This window comes from Schistocerca americana, chromosome 2, assembly GCF_021461395.2.
Source record: "Schistocerca americana isolate TAMUIC-IGC-003095 chromosome 2, iqSchAmer2.1, whole genome shotgun sequence".
NCBI lineage: Eukaryota > Metazoa > Arthropoda > Insecta > Orthoptera > Acrididae > Schistocerca > Schistocerca americana.
The window spans coordinates 186,052,712-186,067,213 of record NC_060120.1 but is presented as its reverse complement, the minus strand read 5'-3'; positions in this window follow the sequence as shown (position 1 = coordinate 186,067,213).

The window sequence follows — 14,502 nt, the reverse complement described above, 5'->3', positions numbered from 1 at the left end:
GTCATTCACTGTGTAAATGTGGAGAATTCGATGTTCTGACAAACATTTGCTTCATAAAGAAGGTATAAAAGACATAACAAATCAATAAATAAAATAGATGCCGATACGTAGCTTTCAGGAATGATAGCTATAGTGCAATGCTATCATCTGAGATACCGCTGGTTGAAATCGAATGAAACGTTTGAAAGTTGTTAATTCACAGGTTCATTATGTAAATACTTATTCCCTGTGAGATTCTAGCTTCTGCAGTTTTAAAGATATCGAAATATTGTTGTTTCTTTGGATGTGCGTCATTTCTCGGAGGTCGCAGATGTATTTAGATTTGTTCTAGCACCTGACCGCGAATTACTGTCGAATCTCAAATAGCTGTAGCTTACCCATCTTTAAGATTTTGAAAGGCTCCGCCGTTTCCTGGAACATCTGCACAACGGATGTTTTCCCCACATCCGGTCTTTTGCTAACGTACGTGGTTCGCCTGGAGCTTGTGATATTCGCTATATTTGACTTCATTAAAACAGCAAATACGAGTAGTTAATACTTTCAGCCAGAAGGCAAATACTTGTTTATAAATAATGATTAATGTATAATAAGGCGTCGCATAGCGACGGTGGAATTTTCTAAATAATGTAATTCGTCGTCTTTGGGCGGCAGTATAAACAGAAGAATACGGATAGATATGCGATCCTTCACTATTTTGTTCGTGGGAGAACAAATGAAGCTTTGAGCGCTAAAGACTTGTAATGTTTTTTTTTCCTTAAGTATGACGGACGCAGATTTGTGGCGGTCTGATTTAATTTTTTTTTACTAAATAAATAAAAACGTGTTCCGTCTAAGTTTGAGTGAAGTGTAAGAAGAACTGTTATAACTTATCGTGACGACGCACGGGTGACTCAAAAGGACAATGGCTATATAAAAGAGCGCTCAATGGACATGATACGGACATAAAAATCTACCGTCATTCTAGTACTAAGCTTAAGGTACGATATATGTTTGTTATAATAAATATTTGTTCTGGGAATACTGAATCATTTAGCAGTGCTCATTCCTATCATCTCCTCAGTATTATTTTCATTTTAATTATGCATTTTGCTAAGATTACAGACGCCAAGATCAGCAGTCCAATGTGCGTGTTACATTGATAAAAATAAACTGTTTTATCGTCATCTTGCATCAGCTTTAATATTGAATTTCCCTTTTGTGTGATGTTACAGTTGTTTTTGCGTCCTTAAGAACTTTCTGGTCCCTTAGGAAATTGTTTTGTCATAACAATAACTTCACGACCGGGTATGATCGTATCTACGATCATAAAGTAATTAGAAAGACAATAATGCAATTTCTTAATCAATAGCACGCTAGCTGTGACTGCTTCAATCCACGAGAAACTGCAAGTAAAGACTATTCACATTTCACAATGCAATATTTTATGACAATGGTCAATCCATGATTCTTACGCCAATTGTGATTGATAGAACAGTAATCGAAATCTCAATTTCCAACTTTTCCATGGAATAACAACATCACTTTTACTTTGTAACATCACAAGCTGCCCGCAGCCGTGTCGTTCTATCGACCGTGGGACCGCACAGCTTCCCACACCAATTCACCTTACCTTGCGCTAATTCTAGGCGGACGATTAGCTAGCCTACATACGCATAACGTTACACGACATTCGTAAATGCGACTACAGTGTCCGATCGCTGTGCTACTTCGTTCACTGTTTAATACAAGGAAAGATAGCTTGCGTTCTGAATACCATAATTCCTCCTAAACTATATGCAAGACGTGGAAAATTGTCACACTGTTGAGTCTTTCTCTCCCAGAGTGTCAAATTATAGTTCTGTCTCGGGAAAAGATCTTTGACATCGGTACTCCTACGCTTAAGATTACTATGAGCAGGCAGCTCCTCTTTTACTAAGGACTTTGTTACAGTGTACGTGGCTGCTAAAAATATAACGATGTCTTCGACGTTTCCAGATATACTAGAGATTATAGTTTCAGCAGACTGATTCTTTACACAAAAAGATGGACAAAAGTATTCAGTGAGACACGAAATCTGGAGGGAAACATATTATTAGGGAGAAATTTATGTTCGGGATTTTGTTGGACCAGGGCAAAGCAAGTACGGTCGAGAGAAACTCTGATCCGGGTAATGTCGGCCATTCCGTTCTAAGGGAAGATTTTATTACTTCTACTCACTGGTATCAGAGCCTTTTAGAATTCATTTCTGTCCTGCCTCTTTAAAAAAAAGACTCATACAATAACTAAAATACGTCAAGCCTTAGGTTTGTGCTGCTTTTCAAAACGCAGTTCAGAACTAAAAAGTGTCATGACATTCGCTTAGGTTTTCGGAACAAATTTCAGTTTTGTATTTCACTAGCCGATGTCCCCATACTACCATTAGCGATGCTAAAAGATTTATTTGTTATAAATTGGCAGTGTAAATGTTGCTAACAGTTGCACTGTAACTAAAACTACGCCTGAATTTATAATATTGCTACGATAAAGTTAGAATTATATCTTAACCGATATTAATTGTAGACACATAACTTTCATTTCAAGTATATGTAAGTGTTGCATTTTACATAACATCGTAATTTGTAAAGTGATGTCCTATACCATTAAGTGAATGAAAGTCCGAAGTGCCGGATTTATAATGCCGTTGCAGATAGCCAAATGTATTCAATGACTGATCTTTGACCAAAAAGAGGTCAAAGAGTAAAGTGCCTTAAGTATTGAGTCTTCAAGAAATACGTGAATATATGTACATTGTTTAGCCCTGATGAATAGCAAAATAACAAGTACAATATTACATTACACTATTATTGATTTTATATTACATTGTTATCAATATCATAAATTAAATAAAAATTTGGAGTTACAAATCACAGAGAGGAAAAGAAATGGAGTAGCAACTTTAGCAAAAGATATAAGAAAGGGTTATATTTCTGTAGGAGTAAATTTTGTGTAGAAAACCCTGTATAGAAAACCAGACGAAACACTCAGAAAGAGAGTAATAATAAATGCGTACATACGAATATCATAATATCAGGGGTCGCTAGCAACGAAGAGAGCATGTTGACGGTTGGCCAATTCAACGAACTGTTGACCATTATAGAAGAGTAATAATGAGATGCTTACGGACCTAACAAAAAGTGCCTACATCTTCTCGCTTTCATAGCGCCTGAAATTGGTGATAGTTGTTAAATATTTTATTATGAAGAATAAAGACTGTACTCATGCTATTGGTTCTCCAATTGTCTGTTTATTTGCTACCAATGTCAAAGCATCTATCGTTTCATTTTCCTCGATGTATTATCCAATCCAGCTACATTGTTTTACCGTTGCAACACCAGAAGATGCTGGAATATATTTTCCGGCTGTATTTTCTATGAAACGTCACATGGGTCACAGGGCTGTAGCGCCTGAAGGTGAAACTGTAGATGAACTGAAATCGGTAACAAGTTAACGAAAAAGAACATAGCTGAGTTGAGACTACATGGTCGCCATAGTGAGAAAACGAGTAAACCTCTTCCAACGGATCATTCATTCAATCACTGACGCTCTTCATTGACCATTAAGCCAATGCACATTGCATAATTTACGCTTCTTACGGGTTGGTGGCTTTCGCTACAGTACAACGCAGGTGTTTGTTACACGCACGACGTGCCTTTGCAGTAAACTACTGAAGGAAAGAGACGTTAAACTAGTCATAAGACTGCAGACTACACATAAAAATAAAAAGGTTATGGTTAATATGCATCGTAAGTATAGCATCAAAGCGAATTGACGAGCTGGTCCCGTTACACAACCCGTCCAGTCTGGAACCGGGTGACCACTAGCTCCAGTCAAGGGCGAACATAAAAAATGTGTCGCAGCGGTGCATACTCCCCGCGGCTATGGACTAACGAGCAGCTGTTGATACTGTAAAGCAATTTGCAGCCACCTGCGAAGTGATGCTCTTGAACAGACGTGTGCTGAGGAATTTCTTCACAATCATTTAGGGCGAATCGTAAACGTTCTCAAAGTGTTGTCTCTTTCACTAGCTAAAACGTCGTATATAGAGAGATGGGTTTGAACTGACATAAAACTCAACTCTCTTGCTGAAATTTTATTTATTTTTTATGCTCCCTAATAAGGAAGCGGCAATGGTGAAAGAACGCTTCCGGCATAAGAATGCAACCTCGTTCAGCCAACGGGTTTGTCAAAGAGGCCGAAGGAGTGGATGGAGATTCAGAGCACCCTCCTGTTCTTGAGGTGGGGAACTATCCTGAAAGACGAAAGAATCAGCAGTGATCTACACCTTGAGGACGCAGAAGGCAGTGGAAACAACTACACTGATGACAAAAAAATGGCTCTGAGCACTATGGGACTTAACTTCTGAGGTCGTCATCAGTCCCCCAGAACTTAGAACTACTTACACCTAACTAACCTGAGGACATCACACACATCCATGCCCGAGGCAGGATTCGAACCTGCGACCGTAGCGATCGCGCGGTTCCAGACTATAGCGCGTAGAACCGCTCGGCCACTCCGGCCGGCACACTGATGACACCCTAATGTGTGTCCACAGGAGACGTGGGCTGGAATTGAAAAAAGTGTGGCCGGCCGCGATGACCGAGCGGTTCTAGGCGCTACAGTCTGGAACCGCGCTACCGCTACGGTCGCAGGTTCGAATGCTGCCTCGGGTATGGATGTGTGTGATGTCCTTAGGTTAGTTACGTTTAAGTAGTTCTAAGTTCTAGGGGAGTGACGACCTTAGAAGTTAAGTCCCATAGTGCTCCGAGCCATTTTTGAAAAAAGTGTCATGATATCTTCATTGGCAAAAGATTCCAAATTAGTCTCCTATTCGGATGTTCGGGACTGAGCTGCCAAAGAGAGGTGATCGTGAGAAAGAGATGGAGTAACGTACTAAGAGGCGGAGCATGGAATGACGGAAGTTTGAACGTAGGAGGAAAGCTAGAAAATCTGAAAAAAATAAAGGTCAGCCTAGATGTGTTGGGGGTCGGTGAAGTGAAATGGAAAGAAGATTCAAGATTCATTACGAGTAGGAAGGTAGGGCAGAGACTTACCTACTCTCACCACTTCAGTGATAGGGTGGTGGCTCTCATCAGATCCGACAGAAAAACAAGGCCGACAACGTTTGTTCAGGTATATACGCCAACGTCGCAAGCAGAAGATGTAGAAGTGTAGCGAGTATATGGGGATAGTGAACGGGTCATTTGGTATGTGAAGGGAGATGAAAATCTAATAATCATGGGGGATTGGAGCGCTGTTGTAGGGGAGGGAATAGGAGAAAAGGTTACAGAAGAATATGGGCTTGGCAGTAGGAATGAGAGAAGAGAAGTACTAACTGAATTTTGCAATAAATTTCAGATAATATCAGTGATTACTCTGTTCAATAATCACAAGAGGAGGAGGTAAACTTGGAAAAGACCCAGAGACACGGGCAGATTACAGCCGGATTACATCGTGATAAGAGATTCAAAATCAGATATCAGCTTAGATTAGATTGGATAATGCTTCTTCCATATACCATGAATATGTCACTTCATAACGGTGTGGAAGATATACAGTTTTTACATGACATAATTCAATTTTTAAAATAATTGTAAAATTACTATTTCATATCTAAAAATTCACCTATTGAGTAGAGTTGTTATTAAGAATTGATTTTAATCTGTTTTTAAATTTAGTTGGCTCTCTGTCAGACTTTTCTGCTACTTAGTAAGCGAACAAAGATTTTTGTGGCAGCATAATTGACCACTTTCTGTAGCAAAGTTAGATTTAAGCCAGAATAGTGAAGACCAGCTCTTCTCCTAGTGCTGTAGATATGCACATTATTATTGTTTTTGAACTGGGATGTGTTATTAATAATAAATTTCATAAGAGAATATATACATTTTGAAGCTGCTGTGAACATCCGTAGTTCCTAGAGTAAATGTGTGCAAGATAATCATAGATGGGCTGAAGCTATTATTCTGATTACAGGCTTTTGTGCAATGAATACTTCTTTCCTTAATGATGAATTACCCCAAAATATCATACCACATGAGAACTGTAAATGAAAATAGGCGTAGTAAGCTAATTTACTGATATTTCCAGTATCCCTAATATTACAAGCAGCCGAACTCAAGCGTTTCAGCAGATCATCAATATGTTTCTTCTAATTCAATCTGGCATCAGTGAACAAACTAAAAAATTTTGAATATGCTGCCTTACCTACAGACTTCTGTTCAAAGTCTGTATACCATTTACTGTACAGAAAGTATATATTGTGCTTTATCAAAACTTAATGAGAGCCTATTTACAGAGAACAACTTAATAATTTTCTGAAAGACATTACTTACAATTACCTTAGCTAATTCTTGTTTCTTGGGTGTCATTAATATACTTGTATCACTAGCAAAAAGAACTAGTTTTACATCTTTGTGAATATAGGGTGGCAAGTCGTTAGCCTATATTAACAACAATAAGTGTTGCAAGACTGAACCCTGTGGGACCACATTCTTGATACCTCCCAGTTTGAGGAATCTGCTGATTTTAGGGTATTGTTTGAACTTTTTTTTTTTTTTTTTTACTTTCTGCACTGTTACAGTTCAATATGAATTAAAACGTTTGTGCACTATCTCACTCGTATCACAGTACTTAGACTTATTTAGAAGAATTACATGATTTACACAATCAAAAGCCTTTGAGAGATCACAGAAAACCCCCGTGTATGATGTTTGGTAATTCAGAGAATTTAATATTTGATCAGTGAAAACATATGTAGTTTTTGTTTAAAAGTCTTTCTGAAAAACACGCAGACATTGTTTTAGTACTATAATTTTACAAACATTTGAAACTACTCTTGAATATGTTACTTTTTCAGGAATTTCGGATAAAGCTGATAGAAGTGAGACTGGGTGGTAGCTGTTGCATCAGACCTATACCCCTTTTTTATGAAATGGTTTAACAATAGCACACTTCAGTCTATTAGGAAAAATACTTTGTGTTTGGTGACCCATGGATTGTCACCCACGGAGGGTGCAATGAGACGTAAGGATGACAGTAGATTTGTTTAATTAACTTCTTTATTCTGGCCCTTGGCTGTAGTACATCAGGAACAGCTTGGTGGAGGCGTCCAGTTACCTCTCATGCGAAGCAATAAATACCCAGCATTGCTGACAGCGCAAGGAATGGGGCCGAGCACGGTATTATCACTCGAATGCTGCTGTCAGCAATGTATCTGGCTGTGACAGTGATGACAGAGTGGTAGCGCAGCTGACGATACCATGGAGATGACTGTGACCTTCCTCCAGCTTGTGTGACTCACAGGGGAACCTCCCCATCGCACCCCCCTCAGATTTAGTTATACGTTGGCACAGTGGATAGGCCTTGAAAAACTGAACACAGATCAATCGAGAAAACAGGAAGAAGTTGTGTGGAACTATGAAAAAAATAACCAAAATATACAAGCTGAGTAGTCCATGTGTAAGATAGGCAACATCAAGGGTAATGTGAGGACAGTAGCGCCGTGGTCCCGTGGTTAGCGTGAGGAGCTGCGGAAGGAGAGGTTCTTGGTTCAAGCCTTCCCTAGAATGAAAAGTTTACTTACTTTATTTTGGCAAAGTTATGATCTGTCCGTTCTGTTCATTGACGTCTCCGATCACTGTAATAAGTTTAGTGTCTGTGTTTTGCGACCTCACCGCAAAACCATGCGATTAGTAGACGAAAGGACGTGCCTCTCCAATGGGAACCGAAAACATTTGATCGTAAGGCCATAGGTTAACCGATTCCTCCATAGGAAAACACGTCTGATATATTCTATACGACACTGGTGACGGCATGTGCGTCACATGACAGGAATATGTTGTCGACCCACCTAACTTGTACACTTGGCGAATGGGTAAAAAGATTCTTCTACCTTGCCCGATTTAGGTTTTCTTGTGGATGCAGTAATCACTCGCAAAAAAGTGATGAAAACATAAGAGTTTGTCACATAACCTGAAAATAAAAAATTAAATTATTCACTCGAGGGAAGACTTGAACCCAGGACCTCTTCATCCGCAGTTACTCACGCTAACCACGGGACCACGGCGCTTCAGACTCCATTAAACCATTGATGTTGCATATCTTACGCTTGGACTACACAGTTTGTATATTTTGCTTATTTTTTTCATAGTTCCACACAACTTCTTCCAGTTTTCTCGATTGATTTGTGTTCAGTTTTTCAAAGTCTATCCACTGTGCCAACTTATAACTAAATCTGAGGGGGGTGCGATGGGGAGGTTCCCTTGTCAGGGCAGGCTGCTCTGGCCCACGGTCGAACAGCGGACCCCATATTGCATTCTAGGATGTCTCTTTGGGCGTCACAGACTCATGATGTAGGCTGTGATATTGAGACGAGAATATTTCAGTACACACATGGCTGAGTACTTAACGCCCCAGACTATGTTCGTTTACGGCTTAAGGCACCTACTCTACACATTTCCATGGTGGCAGGTGAGGAAAGCCTTCCGTCCTTCTGCTAGCGTGTTGCAGTGCCAGCTGTTGCTATACTGCGCCCAGCTGGCTCTGGTTCTTAATGCCTGATGGCAGTGTTTTGCTTCGCAACACACAACACTCTTGCTTGCCTGCAGCTGTCTCTGTTGCAACTCACCTCTGCTCTGGTATACGTTTTGACTGAATTACGCAATAACTGTTTCAGGGAACTATTATATACGGGGTGGTCGGAAATTGGCGTTACAAACTTGTAGGACATGTAGAGGGTAGTGAGTACAGAACATTTTGAATAGGAACCCATGTCCAGAATCGTAACGCTTCCGTTCTGCGACAGTTTCAGCTCAGATGTGTACCTCGTCAACGTCTGCTTAGGGCAAGAGAAACGTCTCAGAGATCCCTGTCCTGGTATGGAACAGGGTAGGCACTATGACGTGTACTACGTCAAACAATCCCCAGATGTCACTTGCTGTGAGACCGAGTCAATACCTGTGCATCACCGATAGAGGAATCATGGTGCAATATGCGTTTGCGGAATACACAGACATGCTCCTTGTGTGTGGCGAAGCTGGAGGTAACGGAAGAGCTGCTAGTCGGCTGTATCACGAACGATTTCCACACAGCCACACTCCGTCGCACAAACTGTTTGCTCAAGTTACACAACGGCTACGAGAAACGGGTTCCTTCACCGTGAGGAGGCAGGACTGTGGTGCTCCACGGCGACGCCGCACTCCCAAAATTTGAAGAAGGTGTACTGCGTCGCATTGAAGATAGCCCGTCAACGAGTTCGCGAACAATTGCGTGTGCAATGGCTGTTAGTCACAGTACAGTCTTGGAGTCCTGCATGAGCAACAACTACATCCGTACCACTTACAAAAGGTACACGCTATGGGTCCAGCAGTCTTTATACAACGTGTCGCCTTATGCACATGGTTCCTGCACCGTTGCATCGACGCGCCCCTGTTTCCACGTCGAGCTCTCTTCACAGATGAATGTAGGTTCACAAGGGATTGTGTTCTGAATGCTCGAAATACCCATGTCTGGGCGGACGAAAACCCTCATGCCACGCATGCTCAGGGATTTCAAGACAGGTTTGGAACGAACGAGTGGGCTGGTATTCTGGATGGTCATGTGACTGGACCATGCCACCTTCCATCCAAGCTCACGGGTCCCGCATACATAGTCTTCCTACGACAAGTACTGGACCCGTTCTTGGAAGCAGTGCCATTGAATGACCGTCAGGAAACGTGGTTTCAGCATGATGGAGCACCACCTCACTTTTCACTGGCTGTCCGGAGACATCTCAACAGACGGTATGGTGAAAGATGGATAGGCCGTGGTGGTCCAACCGCGTGGCCGCCAAGATCGCCGTACTTAACTCCTATGGACTACTTCCTGTGGGGTCGTATGAAGAGCCTAATTTATAAGACACCTGTAGAGACAGAGGAAGATCTGCTGGCACGAGTTCTGGCCGCTTCGCAAGACACTGAAGAGACACCAGGTGGCACGGAGAGAGTGTACCAGAACATTCTTCGGAGGTACAATGTTTGTAACAACGTTTGTGGTCGCCACATCGAGCCGCTGTTGTAATGCATCGGTACGTTACGGCTGGTGCCGTGGATGTTGGGTTCTTGTTGTTGGCGACTAATGTAAATATTAAGGTGTAAGTTGTAACGCAAATGCGTAAGTAATAACGCAACGAGTCAGTATTCTTTTCAAATGGATTGCAACAATTATACTGGGTCACGCCTAAGTACATTCCTCACGTGTGTGTGGATGAGATAATCATCTGCATTGAAACTGTCGTAGAACGGAAACGATACGTTTGCGGACATGGGTTCCTATTCAAAATGGAATGTACTCACTACCCTAGAAGCTTGTAACGGGAATTTCCGACCACCCTGTATGTTGCTGAGAATCCTACTTATCTGTTGGAAACGAGCTTTTAGTGCTCTGTAAGAAAGGCCATTAATTCCATGCGAGCCTTTTACTTTTAAGTGCGTTTATTATTTTCCTAGTTTCGGAAGCAGAGGTGGGTAGAATTTCAGTTTTATCAAATTGCGTAGGTACTGCCTCTTCCATGTACAGCCTTGCCTTTCTAATGAACATCTGGTTCATATTTTCTCCACAACATTTAAAAAATGAGTATTAAAAATATTTTGAGCTTCTAACATTCTGCTAGTAAACGTTATAGATATTGGAGTCTAAGTATCCAGGTGCAGATACAGACACAGATCACAATTTAGTTTTGAGTTTTAAGAAAATCGTCTGGAAGACTTTAGTGTGGACACTGAAGTACTGAGGATTGATGAACCGCGTTATTTGTTCGCTGAGGATGTGGATTTTGCGATAAAGAATAACAGCGTAGGGATTTCAGTTGAAGGGGCGTGGACATCACTAAAAAGGGCTGTCACAGATGTTGAACAGATAAACGTAGGTACAAGGAAGAAAATTGCAAAGAAATCTTGGGTAACAAAAGAAACACTTCAATTGACCAAGGCAACAAGGAAGTACCCAAATGTTCACAGAAAGAGAGGCATACAGCAATATAAAACCCTTAGGAATGAATAAACAGAAAGTGCAGAGCAACCAAGGCGAAATGGCTGTATGAAACATTTGAAGAAATCCAATTTCGTACGGCTTTAAAGTATTAATCATAGATTTAAAAGATAGACTTCAGAAGCTTATAACTTATCTTTTAATCGGAAACCCTTTTCTCTTTGTTTAGTGTTTTGTCTTTCATTTGTCAGCATCTAAGAGAAACTGCCTTTTGGTGCACATAGTGGATATTCCGTGAAAATCGTTCTGCGTTTTCTTACAATCATGCACCGAACGTACTTTCCTGTAGGCAGTAATATCGTCAGTGGGATGAATCTATCAGCACTGCTGGCTTTATCTGTTAAATAATTTACTTATATTGAGGATACTACCTGCTGTATTATGCTTCCTGGGGCGCAGAATCTGTTACGTTTCTGCTGGATATTTGTTTTCAATTTAACGTGCTGGGTTCAACTAGTTACACTTCGAAGTAGACGCACTTTTGTGACACTACTCGATAGTATCGTAACTTGTTGCTTCCTTCTCCAATGTGCGTCCACAGAGAGCTAAAGTCGGTGTCCATGGACAGTGCACTTCCTTTCCCATCAACACCAGCAATAACGTCACTTGTATCACATATTATGTGAGTGGTCCCTTGTGACTGTATCGGAAATGCGGTATACTGCCAAAAGCCGTTTTTACGAAGATGGAAGCTATGTTTTCACTTGCAGTTGCTGTTCGAAACTACGGTCTCAGGTTAGAATCCTGCCTTGGGTATGGATGTGTGTGATGTCCTTAGGTCAGTTAGGTTTAAGTAGTTCTAAGTTCTAGGGGACTGATGGCCTCCGAAGTTAAGTCCCATTGTGCTCAGAGCCATTGAACCATTTTTTGCTGTTCGAAAGATATCGAAGATAGCAAAAAGTTCGTTTGTTTGGTTTCCATGTTACGTGCGACTGCAGCAATAAAGTAAACATTTTCTCAAAGAACAACTGTCTCTTTTTTTTACTGATTTATGAGGCGTTAGAAAAGCATTATGGAAAGAGAGTAAGACTTCTAGTCAGAGTAGTAGAGGAAGTCATGTCGAATGGGGCACAGAATTGACATGGATAACAATGGGAAGGTGTCCGTCGTATGTCGTGGTGTTTCTCGTACCCATCTTCGAATACTGAGAACAGGCGTCTATCTCCCAATTTGGAATATCCCATTCTGGTGGAATATTGAGTAAAGAAGAAAAAGAACTCTGAGAGGTTCTCACCAACAGTACTCGTTACTTAGAAAGCGAGGCACTGTCAAACTCAGAATATTCCTTTGGTGCATTATCTTACCGCCGGTCGCACTACATTCCTCAAGAGCGTGACACAAAACCTAGAATCATAGGCGATGACAAACCAATACATGGTAAAAAAATCGAACAAGGCAAGACATATGAAACCCTCCATCTATCATACCAGCAACTTTTAGTCTGTTTAGTTCATTTTCACCCTTTCCTGTCCAATTTTATTCCTCTGTAAACTCATAAAGTCTTCCCTACAGATATATTTAAACCAACTCCCTCTCTCAAACCCTAAAGGCTTTTAGTTCTGCCAAATGGTCTGTCATCACTTTGTGTAGTAATTCCAGTTGTCTAATAACTTTCATGGATACAGTTTGCGCCTCACAAAGATGCATGGTGGAAATCTTTCATTCTTTAGAAAAAATTGTCTGGAAAGGCATCATAGTATTGCATAACAGGCTCTTATCTGCGACTGAATGAAACATAATTTTTGCTTTCTTCATCAAAATTACCTTGTCTATATAATTTGATTAGTCTTCTTCAGATCACCGTCGTTTCATGAATCACATCACATAATAAATTAGCTGCCCCTTACAACCAGCAACGACTGGTATTTTAAAATGTACTTCTCACGAAATCGTCAACCGGTAAGTACAGAAAAAGCGATTATGATGGCGGTAGCAAATATACAAAACATGCGCATTATTTAAATTAAATGTCTATTGTACATGGAACGCTGCATGATGAAAAGTTGAAGCAACAGAAGATACAGTCGGATGACAGTGTAACTTCATATGCGTACACACTATTGGTGGGTATGTAAATGATTACAGTTGCAATTCTCTGTGACAGGTAGAACAGCCACCAAAGTGAGTTGGTGTTGTTCGTGTTTAATGTTGTTTTTGGGCCCAGTAGGATACATAAGGAGTTTGAACCGCATCATATGTTGAGTGATCACTGTGAAGAACGCTGGGCTGCTGCACACTCGTGTGAGACAGTATTATGAGTACCTTCCGCAGTTTGAAAGTGGCATCATTGTGAATGTCTGTTTGGTCAGCTGGTCGAATTATGATACATCCTGATTTGTGCGGCGTTCTTATGTGGCAGTGTCCCACTTTTGGACTGCCTGGAAACGTGATGGCAGACATACTTTTCAAGGTTCTGGTCCACCACGTTGATCACCACAACGAGGGATCACCGTCTAGAGTACTAAGCACATTGTACCTCCTTCACAACTATGCCTACCAGCTGAGAACAAGTAAAGGAATCCCAGCAACTTTCCATTTCATCCCGCACTATTGCTTGGAGACTAGCACCAGCCAGTCTAAGGAATTACCACCCCATTCGTAGCTTGACGTTAACAACACAACTAAAACAGTTCTGTTTGGAGTGGTGCCTTCACTGGGAAGCGTAGACTACTGATGATTGGTATCGCATTGTGTTCAGCGATGAATGGCGGTTCTGCAGTGTCGTCGGCGAATATGACGGCGACCTTGGGCCCTATTCTTTTGGCCACTCTGCCGATCGGTTTGGTAGGCGAGCGCACCGAAGGAGAGCCCCCACGTTATTCTGTAAGCATTTCGGAAGCGATGCCATATGGTTCTAGCGAACCGAGACGCTGTTGTCAGTTCTCCTTGCACCAACCAATCAAAAGCAATCTGCCACAGATCCGCGCATGCGCACTGCAGCGCACAAGTGGCACAAACCCAAAACAGTTAGCAGGCGACACAGGCACGCTACCTTTCGCAGTACCGAAAAGTGTGTTTAGAGTACGTAATACTGTTCACATTTTGCTGACCACGTGTTCCCATGCATGCATAATAACGATAGGATATTTGACTGTGTTCTGGAAACTGCCGTAAATGAATTGTGAAGATTCTCCACAAAGAAAAGAAGCGAAATTCGTATGACAGTAAACAAACTGCCTTCAATTAGTTACATGGATGGAACATATCTTCATGAACCAGAAAAATTGTTAAAGAGTGTCAAAGAATAAGAGGATGCATAGAATGTGGTTGTAACTCGCTCTTAGAGATACGAATTATGAAGTAGTACACTTTCCTATACGATACATCAACGATTTGGGTCTTAAAAACAAAAATTAAGAAACGCCAAGTTCGTTGTAGTTTATAACATGTATCTGATGAATCAAAACGCTTCATATATGTTGGTATAGTCTAAAAATATTATGGCGGGGATCTTTCATCTCT